This window comes from Ailuropoda melanoleuca, chromosome 7 (genome assembly GCF_002007445.2).
Source record: "Ailuropoda melanoleuca isolate Jingjing chromosome 7, ASM200744v2, whole genome shotgun sequence".
NCBI lineage: Eukaryota > Metazoa > Chordata > Mammalia > Carnivora > Ursidae > Ailuropoda > Ailuropoda melanoleuca.
Window position 1 is genome coordinate 70,157,212 of NC_048224.1, and position 15,615 is coordinate 70,172,826.

The 15,615-nt window shown below is 47.2% G+C and overlaps 1 protein-coding gene across 5 annotated transcripts in view; it reads right to left on the reverse strand.

Moving 5' to 3' along the window:
- SLC7A1 (solute carrier family 7 member 1) overlaps positions 1-10,886 on the reverse strand; it is a 71,532-nt gene extending 60,646 nt beyond the window's left edge. For 3 of the 5 annotated variants that reach the window (XM_019794700.2, XM_034665030.1, XM_034665031.1), the window contains exon 1: positions 9,849-10,886. The gene's annotated coding sequence lies outside the window, so the exon portion shown is untranslated. Of the gene's footprint in view, positions 1-878; positions 1,000-9,848 lie in introns of those variants that run through there. The other 2 variants (XM_019794697.2, XM_034665027.1) reach the window with 1 other exon arrangement.
- Between the last annotated feature and the right edge of the window lie 4,729 nt (positions 10,887-15,615).

Below are 15,615 nucleotides of genomic sequence, written 5' to 3' on the forward strand. Positions count from 1 at the left end.
CAGCATGGGGCCGCGAAACCCTTGTCTGAGACTGCTCACTCCTTCCAGAGATGCACTTAGGAAACACACAATTCTGACCAATACAGGCTCTTCTGGAGCGTTCCTAAGGGGGAAGGGGTGGGAGTCTGGTGGACCATGTGGATGCTGGTTACCAGGTACTTTTTTTTTTTTTTTTTTACAGGAGCCACTGTGCTCCCCTGGCTGCACTAATGGCCTGGCTCATCATTTCTGAGCTAATGCAGGCCAAGGTGACACTTCTCAGTCAAGAGCTGTGCACCAACCCAACGCCAGACCTGTTTTCTACTACAGCAGATTACCACTTTCCCACTCCACACCTACTTTTGTAGTATAGACATCAAGCCACATGGAGCTCTTCAGTAGCTCCATAATCATGCAATGTCACCAACTTCCTGCTAAGGGCTGGAACCCCCAAAGACAGCAACCTAATCCAATCTCTTCCAAATCCAAAAGCAGAAAATGTGGCTCAGCCTTGCCCAAGATCACCTTAGTCCATGGCTAGGCCAGTGGCATGGAGGTCTCTGGACTTCTGGGCTTTGTCTAACTGACGGGGGAGCGGCAAGCCTGGGGGTACTTGGGGAGGAAGATGTGATGAGTCCCCTGTGGCTAGGCAGCAAAGGACAAAAGGGCTCCAGGAGCTAACCACCTTTCACTGAGCCATCTTTAGAGCCCATGCTGCCCCCTACTACATCTGACTCCCTTGCACGTTCATAAAAACATCCCCTATCCCACAAGTTACCCCTTGTCGTGTTCAGACAATACACAGACGTGCATGAAGAGTGGAACCTGTGTCGGATGCCATAACCGGTCTCCTTTACAAGGCATTTTCTACTCCTTAAAACATGTCTTAATTTCCTTACCTGGCTGCTCTGCTGATCTAGAAAGACCTATCTCTGCCAACGTGACGAGTGCTAAAAAGCAGAGTGACATTCACAGGCCCGACTGCAAAGTTTCACCCCTGTAAGCAGCTCATCTTAACACCTGGTGAGACAAAGAATGTGCAGGTTTTTCGAGTCTGAAAAGTATAGAAAGGCTGATTAGAAACCACCCTCTACATTCCTGTATGAGATGCCAGAAATAAAACGTGATCGTCCCAAAGAAACGATGCCATCATGGGATTTCATAAACGCAACACATGTGGAAGGCAAAAGGCAGAAACTACAAAAAAGCACAGAGTATAGGGCACGGGTCAGCCCGCCCCATGCCCTGATCCCGCCATCACCACTGCCATCCCCACTGCCATCCCCGGAGCTCCCAAGAAGGTCCAGTCTTGGCTCACAAGTGTTTACAGAAGTGATGGCAAGTCTCAAATTTTACAGAAAAATGTAAATGATGTTTCTATATACCATTTGACAGAAAGACTTCTCATAATTATATAAATTAAGGAACCCAGGCAACACAGCAAAAATAAAAATCATACACACCGAATTTAGTAACACTCTGTTCCCATGGCTCCCCCCTCCTGCCTTTTTTCCCCCTGTGAACAGGTACAAGAACGCCATTCACATCAAGGAATTTTGGAGGAATTCTGAAGATTTTCACAGCATTTGCTATGAAACATGGGGGAACAGGAACATATCAAAGCTTTCTGAGAAACTGTTCTGCTTACCTTCTTTCTTAAACTTTAAATATCCCAAAGCCAATACGTGTCTTAGGCACAAAGCCTCTAACTAAATGACTATCAAAAGCAGCCAAGTTCTTCTCTGACTACTCAAACGCAAGTCTCTCCCCTTGGCCAAGCCCAGAGTCTCTGGGAGGCAGATGGGATCTACGCCTGAGCACCCCTTTTACCTTCAGCTATCCATCTCTATAACTGCTCAGAACCAAACACAGGAGGGGCTTAAACACCTGAGCATCCACCCAAATGCATGCCCTCCTTTGCGAGGTGGCACCCTGATTTATGGTCTTCTGAGCAGGGGACGTGGAACCTCGACACCCATACCCGCTCTGGCACCGCCATGCCCCATCCCTTGGCACGTCTCCCCCTGCCCCTTAATTAGAAAGCTCCTGACATTCATCTCTTGCATTAAGAATTTCCTGACTAAGAGAGAACAAGTAGGAACCTCTCCTGAGCCCATTGCACCACTCCCCAGCCTTCTGGAGGAATCGCTTTGCATGTTAATTTACACCTACTCCTTTACCAGCAAAGTAATAACACATGTATGTGCAGCCTCTGGAACTGGATTCCTCCCTTGGCAGAAACCTCCCTGATGGCTGAAGCTTAACCCTTTATATACCAATCCTGATATAAAATATATAGCTCACATTTATTGAATACCAGGCAATATTCTAAACTCACTTGATATATTTAATAATTTAATCCTCAACACAGTCTACAGTGTGGGGGACTGTAATTTTCTCCAGTTTTCAGACGGGGAAACCAAGGTACAGAGCTGCAGATGGTGATGCACACCGACCTCCTGAAATGGGGAGGGTTGTTGGCCGCTCTGCTGAAGTATCCCAAACCACGGTGGTTATTTACTTCTTGCATCTCCTTTTATGTTATTCTACCACCTTCCTACTGCTAGGGCCTCGGCTATCACTTCTCCCCAGGGTTAGAAGCCCCACCTCTACAGTCTGACTTACCACTTCCTATCTGCAGTCGGCTGTAAACAGATAATCAGGTTGGTCAGGAATGAGTACACCAACGGGCCCCACACCCCTCCCACCCCGGGGAACCTGAAGCCTATGGGCTCTGGGACAAAAACTGCTTGACCTCTTGAAAAGGCATCTTTTGAGCATTTACTCAATACCAGGGACTGCTCCAGGTCCTGGAGCCACAAAGACAAATGTGCCTGGGTCCTGTCCTTGGGAGCTTAGGTCTTCTGAGTTCCAGGTTCCAGAGGTGGACAGATGCCTGCTCATCCAAGAGATCCCAGGAGCTGGTTAGAAATGCCCACTCCAGACCTGCTGAATCAGACCTGCATCTCAGGGAGATCCCCAGGGAATGATCTGTGTGCGTGTACCGGTCTCAGTAGTTTAGGGCCTCCTGAAGTCTGACCTTAGGCTATGAAAGGCACTATTACATTATGCAAGTTATTTAACTTACATCCTTACTGAAATGCATCCCTTTTCTCTCTCCTTAATGCCTGCCCTATTACATCTGTCCAATCCATATGTGTGTGCTTACTTCCATGCTTTCTAGACAGTGATGGAAGAGCAAAAGTAGTAAGGAAGGGGCATATTGCAAAATCCATCCACCACACACAATACAGTCAAAGTCTCTTGCTTTGCATGTTACATTTCCAGAAACAAAATATGACATGGTTGTTCTCGTCCCTAGCTTTAAATTTTATCTTATTAGTGTACAACTGCATCTATAATAGGTGTGGGCCTTTTGTGATATCTAGACCTAGCAGGACTTGGCTTCAGGCCACAGAATTTTAAAGGAGCCTATATCCATGCTCATACACATAATACAGTGGGCCATAAAGTCCTGTGAGCTCAAGAGCAGGTCTTGTCTAGTGGCAAGAGCATTCTAGAAGAAGGGGAGAGAACCACAGTTTCTGAGCCATTTCTCATTTGAACTTGGGGCGGTGCTGCTTGCTCCCACAAAGCATCAGGATGGAGGGATGAGCCCCCTTCCTCTATCCTTGCTCTCACTCTCTCTCCACGGCAAATGGTATTTCCTTCACGTGCACAGTCACACACACCTTGCTGGAAAGAGACCCCTGTGGGGGAGCCAACACCCCTAAGTAGCTCCAAACCCCCCACCAGCTCAAAGGCTCTCTGGGATGATTGAGCAAGAACTCCCTTGCAGATCCTCAAGGCAATATGGTTAACAGACAGCCAGAAGTAACAGGAATCTGGTGGGACTTTGCACAGAGTATGTTCTCCTCCCCAGCCTCTGCCCTCAGTCAAAATCACCCAAGAAATCTAGGGTGGCAATTCCCTTGTCTGACTCATCAGACCACAGACCTGAGAGACTTTCAGTAATCAGGCCTGAATCCTGCCACAAACTATTCCTGATAATTTCCAAAATTCCAATTGTATCCAACTCTAAGACTAGTAAAGCATTCTTCCCAATTCAAATCAGAGTACTCAAAGAATTAATGAATGTTCTTGCCTAATATCACCCAAGATTGCCCTCTAGAAAGAAAGAAATGTCTTCTAACAAAAGTGGGGTTTTTTTTAACAAAACCAACTGCTACAAATTTGAGGTTATAGATTTATGAGGGATGTTACACAATTACAATTACAGATTATCCCCTATGTCAAATAATATTAACATATGTAAGAGCATAAAATCAAGTTCATGAGGGTTCTTCTCAAATAGTATCAGTAGTGGTGGGAATATCTGTTTCTCACAGATGAATTTTTAAAAGACTGTAAACTAAGTACTCTGAATTCTTACAATAAATTTATTATTATTGAGAAGCATAATAAATAAAAGAAGTTTACAAGAAACAAGGACAGATATTTGTACAATGTTTCAACAAAGTAGGCAACTTATCTTGTTCTGATTCTCTTCTGTTACTATGCTCTTGCTCACAGAATCAATTCCCCTGATTTACAATTGTTTTAAGAATTGTATACACAGGGGAGCCTGAGTGGCTCAGTCAGTTAAGCATACGATTCTTGGTTTTGGTTCAGGCCATGATCCCATGGGTCCTGGGACTGAGCCCTAAATGGGGCTCCATGCTCAGCAGGGAGTCTGCTTGAGATTCTCTCCCTCTGCCCCTCTCCTCCCTTCCAAATAAATAAGTAAATCTTAAAAAAAAAAAAAAAGAATTATATACACTGACTTGGTACCTAAAAATATTTATCTTCTAACCAAAAAAAAAAAAAATCAAATGATTCTCAAGCAAGACTCCAGTTTATATAAAATCCATTCAAACTTTTCAAGGAAAACTTTAATGATATGATTGCTACTACTAATATTATATTTTCAATACTCTGTTCAATTTTAATCCACCAGACTTGAAAGTCCAAAAATTAATATTTCCATTAATGCATCTTTTCTCCCTTTTCTTCCCACAAATCCTTAACTCTGAAAGGCTCATCTTTCAGATAGGTTCTTCCTCAAATCACAGTGAATAAAATAAACTCAAAAAAAGACTTTTCAGAATGCTGAAATTAACAAACGTTTGGGCCATCTCTGAAAAATCACACGTAGCCTGACCAGGGCACCTTTAAACCACCAGCACGTGAAGGGAGCGAAAGACGGAGCCCACCTTGTTTCCATCGGCAGGAAACCACACCAAGAACTCACACAGGTCTTGCCCTGTGTCCCTATGCACCTTCTTGGGAATCATCACCAACAAGAATGTCCACTTCAGTTAGAAACCCTCAAAGCACCACGAAAAGAAACCTCTATCCCCTCACTGCCTTTGTCCAAATCGGTCTGGACACAGAATGCATCCCATGCCCCAGCCCAGCAAACCTGAAATTCAGGCCACCAAGGCGAGGTGGCCGGTGGGGTTGCAGGCTAACATGCTCAAGTCTCACAGCGTTTGCAAACTGCAAGCTGCCACCAGGATTTTTTTTTTTTTTTAATGTGCAACAGAAAAGATTAAAAATTATCAGAAAGCACCACAGGTACAATAATGGGTGATGTTGTTGCATGGAAACGTTCATTTTAATCTATAGACATGTATGTCCCTGTGTGTGTACTTGATCACGATATAAACTGATTTGTTACTGTGGACTGCAGCCACCGGAGTCTGCAAGCCGCCACCCTCAGGAGAACCAGTGTGTGGGTGCCACCAGTTTATCCCAAACAGCCCGAAGAAAGCTTTCCCAAAGACCAGGCTTCCAGAACCCTGTGTGGACGGCATGGTGGAAAGGCTGCGAATACAGCTCTGAAAACTAAGTGCCTGTGTCCTTCTGATAGGAATGAAACGATCTGACCTAGGACAGGTACGCGTGGCTGTAACATTCACCCTCCCTGCAAAAAACCACCAAGACTAGGGCCATTTTCAAAGCTAACCTACATTGCAGGTAAGGATGAGATACTGTGTTTTTAAAGAACTTATAATTGAGAAATCAGGACAATGTACAGGCAGTTTCTCATGGTAGTATTAATACTCAAAGATGAGACATCCTGGACAAACCAGGCAAAAATTCTCAACAACGGGACAGAACAAGCTGCTCCAATGGTACATCGGCTACAGAGTATGTGAACAGATATGATTTTACCCCATCTGTGAAAGTGCCTAAGAGCCAGCCCAGGAAAAATTAACATTCTGATACTCTAACTTCAATAGCAGAGGACTATTCCAAAAACAGAAACGTCAAAGTCACTCATTCACAGTATGATTTGTACCAAAGTACAAAACGTGGAACATATTTGTACCAAAAAACAAAGTAAGCCCCAAACTGAGATGCCAGGGCAGAAGTACAATAGAAATTTAAAATAATTTATTGTTCTTTCCACCTGCCAAAATGTTACTATTTAGTCCAAAAACATTCCTCCTTTAAAATACTACTGTCTTATTGGGGTGCTTGGGTGGCTCAGTTGGTTAAGTGTTGGACTCTTGATTTTGACCTGTCATGATCTCAGGGTTGTGAGATCCAACCCCGCATCAGGCTCCACACAGAACATGGAGCCTGCTTAAGAGTCTCTCTCTCCCTCTCCCTCTGTCCCTCTCTCCCCTCCCCAATTGCACATGCTCTCTCTAAAAATAAAAAAATAAAAAATAATATTATTTTACTAACTATGAAAATATCCATTCAACAAGTATTTGTTAAGCATTATTTTAGGTGCTACATACATATCAGTAAACAAACCAAAGTCCAATTTTAACAGTGTTTCCTTTCTGTGCAAACATATATCTCTCAGATAAGATAATACTGAACACAGAACACTGCATCCAGACTTTACTTGCACTTTTAACAGCAAAGTTTTTCCCAGAAGACTAACTATTCTTTGAAAATGCCATTTTCAGGGCACCTGGGTGGCTCGGTTGAGCATCCAATTCTTGGTTTCTGCTTGGGTCAAGATCTCGGGGTCGTGGGATCAAGCCCCACCTCAGGCTCCATGCTCCACAGGGAGTCTGCTTGATATTCTCTCCCTCTCCCTCTGTCCCTCTGACCCCCTAAAATGAATAAACAAATCTTTAAAAAAAAAAGAAAGAAAGAAAATGCCATTTTCATTGGCTACCTAATATTCCATCCTGGATGGTGTCATAATTTACCAAAAGACACTTCTAAATGCTTAACACAAGAAAAAACACAAACAAGAGACATAGTTAAATACAGCATGAAAAACCTAGATTTAGGACCTTAGGTAAGGGAGAAAAATACAATCTTACCAACTCACAGAGCCTGGGCAGCGGACATCAACACAGTCACACCTTTGTCACCATGCACCACATTAAGGTGTAGTTTGTGAATCTCCCTTTATAAGCCTCACTCCCTCTTTGATCCAAAAGAACATTGTCTGCACAGAACAATAGGTTTTCATTTCAATTTCCCTTCTTTTCAGGAAAGGAAATGTTTGCACTTCAAAGGATTTCTTTGAAGAGCAACCCTCCGGTCCTGGCCCATCCAGGTTAGGAGTTCCGTGGCCTCAGCAGGGTGTCCACAGTCTGGGCGGCTGCCCACCCTGTCACTCTCAAGGCCAGCTCCTTCAAGGAGAAGGTCTGGTGCAGGAGAAGAAAAAATAAACACATGGAAAAATACTTGAGGCTTTTGATCACGCCCTTCAGAAGCCCTTTTTCACACATAAGGCAGGTTTACAGCTCAGGGAAACTGAGGTACAATGGATGGGGAGCTGTGGACAAGGCGATAGCAGCTTCTTGGAACAAAACCATTCCAGATCCCAGATCCTACTCAGCGAAGACCCCTTCCAGGCCAGGAAAAAGTGAGCCCCTTTCAGTTATCGCTGGTGATGACAAAGAGGGTGGTAGCCTGCATAAATGAAATGCAGGAGCAAGATCCACACTTCCCAAGAAAGTTCTGAATCCTTCCCCCAGGAACTTTTGGGCAGCATAGTCATTGACAAAGAGCAAAATTCACAATTTAGAATTTTACCCCCTATTTCTCCACTGGCCCTCTAGCAGGGGCCCAAGAGGTTCAACAACAGGCAAGCCTAACAAGTATGTTAAGTAACCACAAGATACTTGCCAAGAGGCCAGCACCATTTCTCTGGATTGAGGCCCATGCCCATCCTCCCCCCTCCGCTAAGTCTAGGAAGTCAGGGGTATATATACATCGGACAAGAGAGGACCTGCAACACTTCTTTTCAAGTCTTGAACAAGTTCTGGGTATTTACTAGTGATCTCCACCCTCCCCTACCCCGAGGTGGTTAAGTTCACCTGCTCAGGTGGGCAACCGCCCCAAGAGGTGGGCAGGGGCAAGAAAAAGGTTCCCCTCTGCTCCACTCCAGACAGGGAGCCTGTTCCTCCCCATACCCCAAGGACACCATGGGCTCCTGCCCTGCACGTCTGCGTTGTGGGTCTGGGTGACCAGGTCACCCCGAGCGAAAGCCTTCCACACCCACATTTCTGCAAGCCCTTTACCCAGCCTAGCGCTAAGCCTCTGTGCTGGAATTACAAATGATTTTTATTTTCCCCTTCTCTTATTTTTCTGTAGTTTCCAAATTTTTCACAATGAGCATTCTAACTTTCAGAAACATTTTTTCTCAAAAAGGCTTATGAGTTGGAAATTTAGACCATAGTTCCTTTGAAAGATCATCTCCCCCACACACAAAATTACATATATTTTATGTATATAGATGGCTAGGAAGGACATTATCTGGACAACTGAAAGTCGAATAGGGACTGTTGACTAGATAACAATGTGAATCAATGTTTAATTTCCTGATTCGGGTATCATACTGTGGTAATGCAAGAGAACATCCTTATTCTTAGGAAATACACACTGAAGTCTATAGGGGTAAATAAAAGGGCATGATGTCTTCAGCTCACTCTCAGATCATTCAAGAAAAAACACATACAGGTGTGTGCAGACAGATCGATGGAGCTGCAGATACTTACACAGAAAGTTCTTAGAAGGAGCAAAATACAAACACTGGGGTGAATTTGAGAAAAGAGCAGACAGGAGCTCCTTGTACTGCTCCTGCAACTTTTCTTTAGAGTTCGAGATGTTAGACAAACAAGGCAGGAACAGGGCAGGAGAAAAGGAGGAGAAAGGCAGGAGGGGTAAGAAAGTTGTCCCTGCTCCACCTGCCAGCTTCATGGCCCTGGCCACTTCCCTGGCTGGGACAGCCCTCCTCGGCATACTAGGGAAATCAGAAGTCAAGACCTGGGTCCCCAGAAGGAGGATGACTGCCCCCATGCGAACTTCCTGGTTCCCACACAACACCCTGCAGAGGACTCTCCTAGAGCCCGGATGGCTGCACGTGCAGGAGTGAAACAGAGCTCCCCGGTGCCTGGGCAGCAACTCCCACATCCAGTTCCGCTCTGGTGACCAGGATGCCAAACCAAGACCCTGTCAGCCCGCAGCCCCGCTGATGCCCACCACACACGCCAGCTCCTGGTCTGGCCGCCTCCCCGCACAGCTGTCCAGGGGAACCAGAGCCCAGCTGTGCCAGACGCAGGACTCCGCCGTGGGCACGGAGGGAGGAAAGCACTGCGTTCCAGGCCGGCAGGAGTGGAGGAAAAGCAGGGTGCTGTCCAGCGGCGTGGCTCCAGGGCTCAGTCAGAAACAAGGGGGCATGGGGTGGAGCGGCTGCAGGTGTGTGGGCTGAAATCTCAGGCCTGGCACTGCCCACTCCATGCGGCATGCGAGAACACACTCCCAGGGGAGGCTGGCGCCAGGCACAAGCTGCCACCCACAGACCTAAAGCACAGTGACAGTCAGGACTCACAGACAGGCCCATAGGGTTCAAATCCTCGTTCTGCCACTTACTGCCCAAGGGCGCTTACCTATGGGCAACTTGTGTCACTTCTCAGGGCTTCTGTTTCCCATCACTCAAAATAGTAGCTGGGCAGCTATAAGGATTACATGAAAACATAAAGTGCCAAGCACACAGTGAGTACTCAGTAAGTGCTGGTGAATCTTAATCATACCCAGCCCCGGGCCTCTCCCTTCCTTCCTATTTGATGTAATAGACTCTGGTTAATAGCACTCAATAGACAGATAAGAAGATACACTTCCAAGGGACCTTAAGATAGGAAGACAACAGTTACAACACTGTGATGAAGTAACAGTGAGTAGTAAACGTGGGTTTCCTCCCTTGCCTTCCCACTGCTGCCCCAGGTGAGGTGCCCACCACCCGTACCCCAAGGCACTAGGGGACCCTCTGCTGTCACCTCCAGGAAAGGATGAAATAAGGTGGAAAACAGAGATGGCCCTAAGTGTTCGGCTTTGGTTTCTAAACCCAAAGCCCTCAGGGTAATTTGGACAAAATGTGTCAGGATGTTTATGATGAGGGTAGATAAACCCCCCAAACACACACACATACATACACACACACACACACACACACACACACACACACACACGCTTTCTCAGTCTTACACCGGCGCACACGGACACACACTGGCAACCACTGGGCCATCAGCTCAGCTTTCCAGAGGAGCGGCTAAACCCAAAGGGTATGGATCTGAGATCTAAAAGAACCTGACCCCCCCCACCCAGGGAGGTACCTGGTCCCCAAAGAGTTTATGGCTTCAAGGTCACCAAAGCAGTCAGACCCAGCACAGCCCCAGAGACTGTGGTTCCTCCCCCCATGTCTCCCTTCCCCATTGTGGCAAAAAGGCCGCAGAATGCCCTCCATGACCTCAACTGTAAAAGGTCAGTGGTAAAGAGAGCCCTTTGGGTCTAAAGGGGACAATGGTACAGGAACTAGGGTCACATCCACAGATCCTGGACCTGGGTCAGCAGAGGCCTCAGAGGCTCAATGTCCCCCCAACACCTTGGCACTACATCCACCCCCTGCAATCTATACACAATTCCAAGGGAAAGGGACTGTACTTTAACGCCTGGGCAAAACGGGAGAGCAAATCAAACTTGTTATAAGAATTACTGTTGTCCGGGGCGCCTCGGTGGCTCAGTCGTTAAGTGTCTGCCTTCAGCTCAGGTCATGATCCCAGGGTCCTGGGATTGAGCCCCACATCAGGGTCCCTGCTCCGCTGGGAGCCTGCTTCTTCCTCTCCCACTCCCCCTGCTTGTATTCCTTCTCTTGCTGGCTGTCTCTCTGTCAAATAAATAAATAAAATCTTAAAGAAAAAAAAAGAATTACTGTTCTCCACACCTAAACCAAAGAACTGAGTTTTCTTTCTAGTTCTAGTAAAATAGTTCACATTCATTTTAAGCACCTGCTGTGTGCCAGAAGCTGTGTCAAGTACCTAACACAGATGACCTCACTCAAATCCTCTCAATCCTGTAAGGTAGGCAGGAGAAGCCGATTATTATTCAAATTCAAACAATATGGGAAAGAATTTAAATGTGCGAAATACATTAGGAAAGGCACTTATCCTGTTAGTAGACCCCACTCAGGGACCCAGCCCTTTCTGCATGAGGGGCCCATGGCATCTCCTGTGACCCCACAGTGCACGATCCACGGAGAACTGAGGCTGGCCACGCAGAGCAGAGGCCACTTCCCCGCACCCGGGAGTCAGCGCTGCCAGTGTGCCACTACAACACAGAATGCGCCCTTCGTGGAGCACACGGAGGTCAGGACCCGCCCCTGCACAAATGGGAAAGAATGTGCTTGTTCTCACAGTCAAGAACGTTATCTCAAACATCCTGGAGAAAGCTCTGGAGCAGACATGCAGGACCTTAAGGAAGCAGAACTGCCCACGCCCTCTGTGCCTCCAGAGGAGGGAAGAATGAGCCGCGACCCCCTCGGGAGAAAGGGAGAGATGACAGAGAAATATCACGGCCCAGGGAAGCTGAGGGACATTCCTTCCTCCACCTTCAGATAAGTCCACCCGGCAGCAGCCTTTGAAGGCGTCCCTGAGCTTGATTTCTGGTTGCCATCATCAGAATAGTAGACTGGTAACAGAAAGGACTTCCTTCATGAAAGAAATCTAAAGGTACTGATTTGGTACCTTTATTCATCCAAAGAATACTATGGAATTCATAGTTTGTGAGCTTCGTTATCATGAGGCAGAGCAGGAAGGCTTCCCCAGTCTATGGATGGAGCAAGTCCACGGGGTTGAGAAAGTCTAAATGCCTCTCTGGCAGCTGCCCAGAGCAGCCAAGCCAGGACGCCAGAAGCCTGTAGTGGCGTGGTTCCCAGCATTCGTACTACTTGTCCTCAGCTCCCCAAAGCAGCCTCCTTCATCTCAGGGCACAGCGTCTCAGGCTGCCCTGAAGCTGGAAAGGCCCCTAACTACACACGGCTCTAACTCGTTTATGCTGATTGGTCACCAGAATGTACCATCTGGGAGTCCGAACTATTACTGACAATCAACAGGGGGAAAAAACCAAATGAAAGCCATTGGGTGTGGCAGGATGGGTCAACCCTATGCCAGAATCTATTCCAATGTCCAGAAATGACTCTCCTACAGACTGCTCCTGGAAGGAATGAGTCCTGACCAAGGGGTAAGGTAACCAGCCTCATTCACAGGTCTGCCAATGCCACAGATCTGAAGGAATATCTTTAGAGTGGAATGAACATATTTAGCAGTCCACCAAACTGTTTTACTGATTTGTTGCCCATTCTTCTGACTCACAGATGGCAAATGCACTAAACCTCCCAGGAAAAACTCGGAGGCAGTTTGAACAATTGCAGGGGTGGTTCTTTCCAAAGCTGCTTTGGAGCTGGGGGAAATGCATTATGGAGAAAGAGGAGAGATACCCCTCAAGTTTACTACAAGGCTGTTAATTAGCCATGAGAGATGGTACTCCTCTATTCTGTGGCTGAGGAGACCTAAATCCTTGTGGTGGACAGAACCTTGACCTGGGATCCAGTGCCAGTGACCTATAGCACAAGAAACCCCTGGGCACCCCTGCCCTGAAGTGCCCAAGAATGAAAAAGGAGGCATACCCCATGTAGCAGAGGGTCCCCATCCTGGCCGTGGGACAAACCCGCGGCCAAGGTGCCTACTGGAAGGTGGCAGGGGAACACAGGGAGTCTGCAAGCAAGAGATCCCCCAAGTCAGGTGTGAGGAAGCAAGAAAGCTAGGTGAAAAAGAAGGAAGACACCACCCCTGGGGCAGGTGGCTACAATGCAGTCACGTACTTGAGAAGGGCCCCTGAGAGGACAGATCTAGTTCAGCCCTGACCCTTGAGGATGGAAATGTCTAAAAAAAAGTCAGTTGTGACTTTTAAAAAAGTCCTTCCCAACATGCTCATTCCTCCACCTTCCTCATCTCGTTAATATGGCAGCTCTACTCCTTGGAATCGTATTTGACCTCTTTCACACCTCACATGAAATCCACTGGCCAAGCCTGTTGAGTCTCCCTTTAAAATCTACAGATGGAACAAGTGGTAAGCCTACAGGTGGAGCAGAACTCAACCACTTCACACCTCTACCATTTTCACCCCTGCCCAAGCCGCCATCACCTCTCAAGAAAATGACATATGGCCACTCACTCTTGGGCACAAATAACCTGGAATTGGATTTTATTCCAGACTTAAGTTACAAGTCTGAACTGGTCTTCCTGCTTCTGTGCCTGCCCACTTCCCCCACCTCCATCTCTTCTCCATACAGCATTTAAAGTAATCCTCTGATGGTTCCCCACCTCACCCAAAGTAAAAGCAAAGTCCTCATGGTTCATGGGATCTGCCCTTGACTGGAACAGGGCAGTGGTAGAGACAGGCCCCAGGCCTGAAGAGACCAATCATACAGAAAAACACGACGGTCCCATCCATAAGCCCTGCTTGGAATGAGGACCAAGAACCAGGTGGAATGATAAACAGTTACAAGATGCGTCTGGGTTACAGGAAAATGTTTCCCTCCATTACTTATTCCTATTTCAAATTCCTCCCTAGGATTAATAAACCAATACCTCCAAATACATAGTTAATAATGAAAAGGGATTAATCCAATTAGACATAATGCTGGGCCCGCCAACATAATTACATATTTTTACTGGTCTTAGTAGAAAAGAAACTCCAGACTAGAACAATCAATAAACATGTACTTATACCAGATACAATGAACGTGTCTTAGAATTCAAGCTCCCCGAGGTCAGCAATCTTGTCTTCTAAGCCTTTTCCTCTAAAGCAAATAATTACGTGCATAAGAGCACTCATGTGGCTCAAATCCAGATTCAAACAACTGTGTACATTTCTGATCTCTATTAAGTTTTGTCCTGTTTGTTTCGTCAAAACTCCTTTGATACTCTTTAAATTTATCTGCAATGATTAACATGATCGGAATATGCTAAAACTTTGAAAACTATTTTAATCCATTGTTGACTTTGCCCCCTAACTTCTATTTTGATTATGTGACTTAAATAAGACCTTTTGTTTTAATGACTGAAGGTGTGTTCATATAAAAATAAGGATAATTTCCACCGAGACCAACTAAAAATATCAGGGGAATAAATGTATCATGGTTTCCTATTATCTGAACCAAACATAAAGGGCAAGAAATGTTACTATTAACTCCCAAATAAATTATAATTCAACTTAAAGACAATTAAAAAATTCAGCCACATGCCAACATACACAGTTCCGCTGGACAAATTCTAAAGAGCACATTTTTAGGGAAATATACCTGGGAACTGAAATCCCAACCCTCTCCTCCTATATCTAATCTGGAAGAGAACACAACTCTAGGTTTCTTCTCGAGAGCCCCACCGCGTGTATTGAGAGGTGCAGTTTTCTTCCTGAAGGCACATGTCTCTACTATCCTAATCTTACAAGTCAAACACCACTGGTATCTGGTTCCCACACCCACTGAAAAGGGGAAGGAGCTAAAACAGCACTCTGTAGTAGTACTACAGCACAACGGCTGCTCTGTGTACACACAGCTTTAGAATGCCTGCTTGACCTGCCCGGTCTCGGAAGTTTTCTACTGCGCAGAAAGGAACACACTGGGAAAAGGTTGTCTTTATTAAGCCGGAAGAACTTCCTCTCCTCTCGCTCCAAACCATCTGGAAGGCTTGAAGAACTCAGCCTTCACAGGTCAAATCGGGTCACAAGGAAGCCCACCCGGGGGGGGGGGGGAANGGGGGGGAACTTCCCCGTAATAACCCTGGAAACTCAGACAAGAAGTGTAGGCGGGCCGGGGCGTGACACGAGTTCTACGGAAGAGAGGTGGGCGCCGCACGCAGGGTGCGGGGGTGCGCCGCTGTCCCCAGGCCAGCCACCTGCCGCAGGACCACCCCCGCGGCCGCAGGGCGGGCTCCCACCGAGGCGATGACACATCGCGGACCTCGTGGCGGGGCGGGGTGCTCTGCTCCGCGCCATGTAAGGGCAGGCCTCCGGATGCCTCCCGGCCCGGCCCGGCCCGCGTACCCGCTGCCGCTCCCGACCCTGCCCACCCCGACCACCCGGAGGGTCCCGGCGCGGGGTCGCTGGCGGGCGCGCGCGGCCGGCATCACGGCGGCGCCAGGTCGTCCACGCTTACTCACTCGGGGTTGCATCATGCACCACGCCGCGCCTTCAGGGAACCAAAATGGACTCCGGTGGAGGAGACAGCCGCATGGGCACCGGCCCCGCGCGCTCAGCCCCGCGCCCGCCCTGCCCTCGCCCTGCCCTCGCCCACCCCGCAGGATGCCAGCGCCCCCCGCG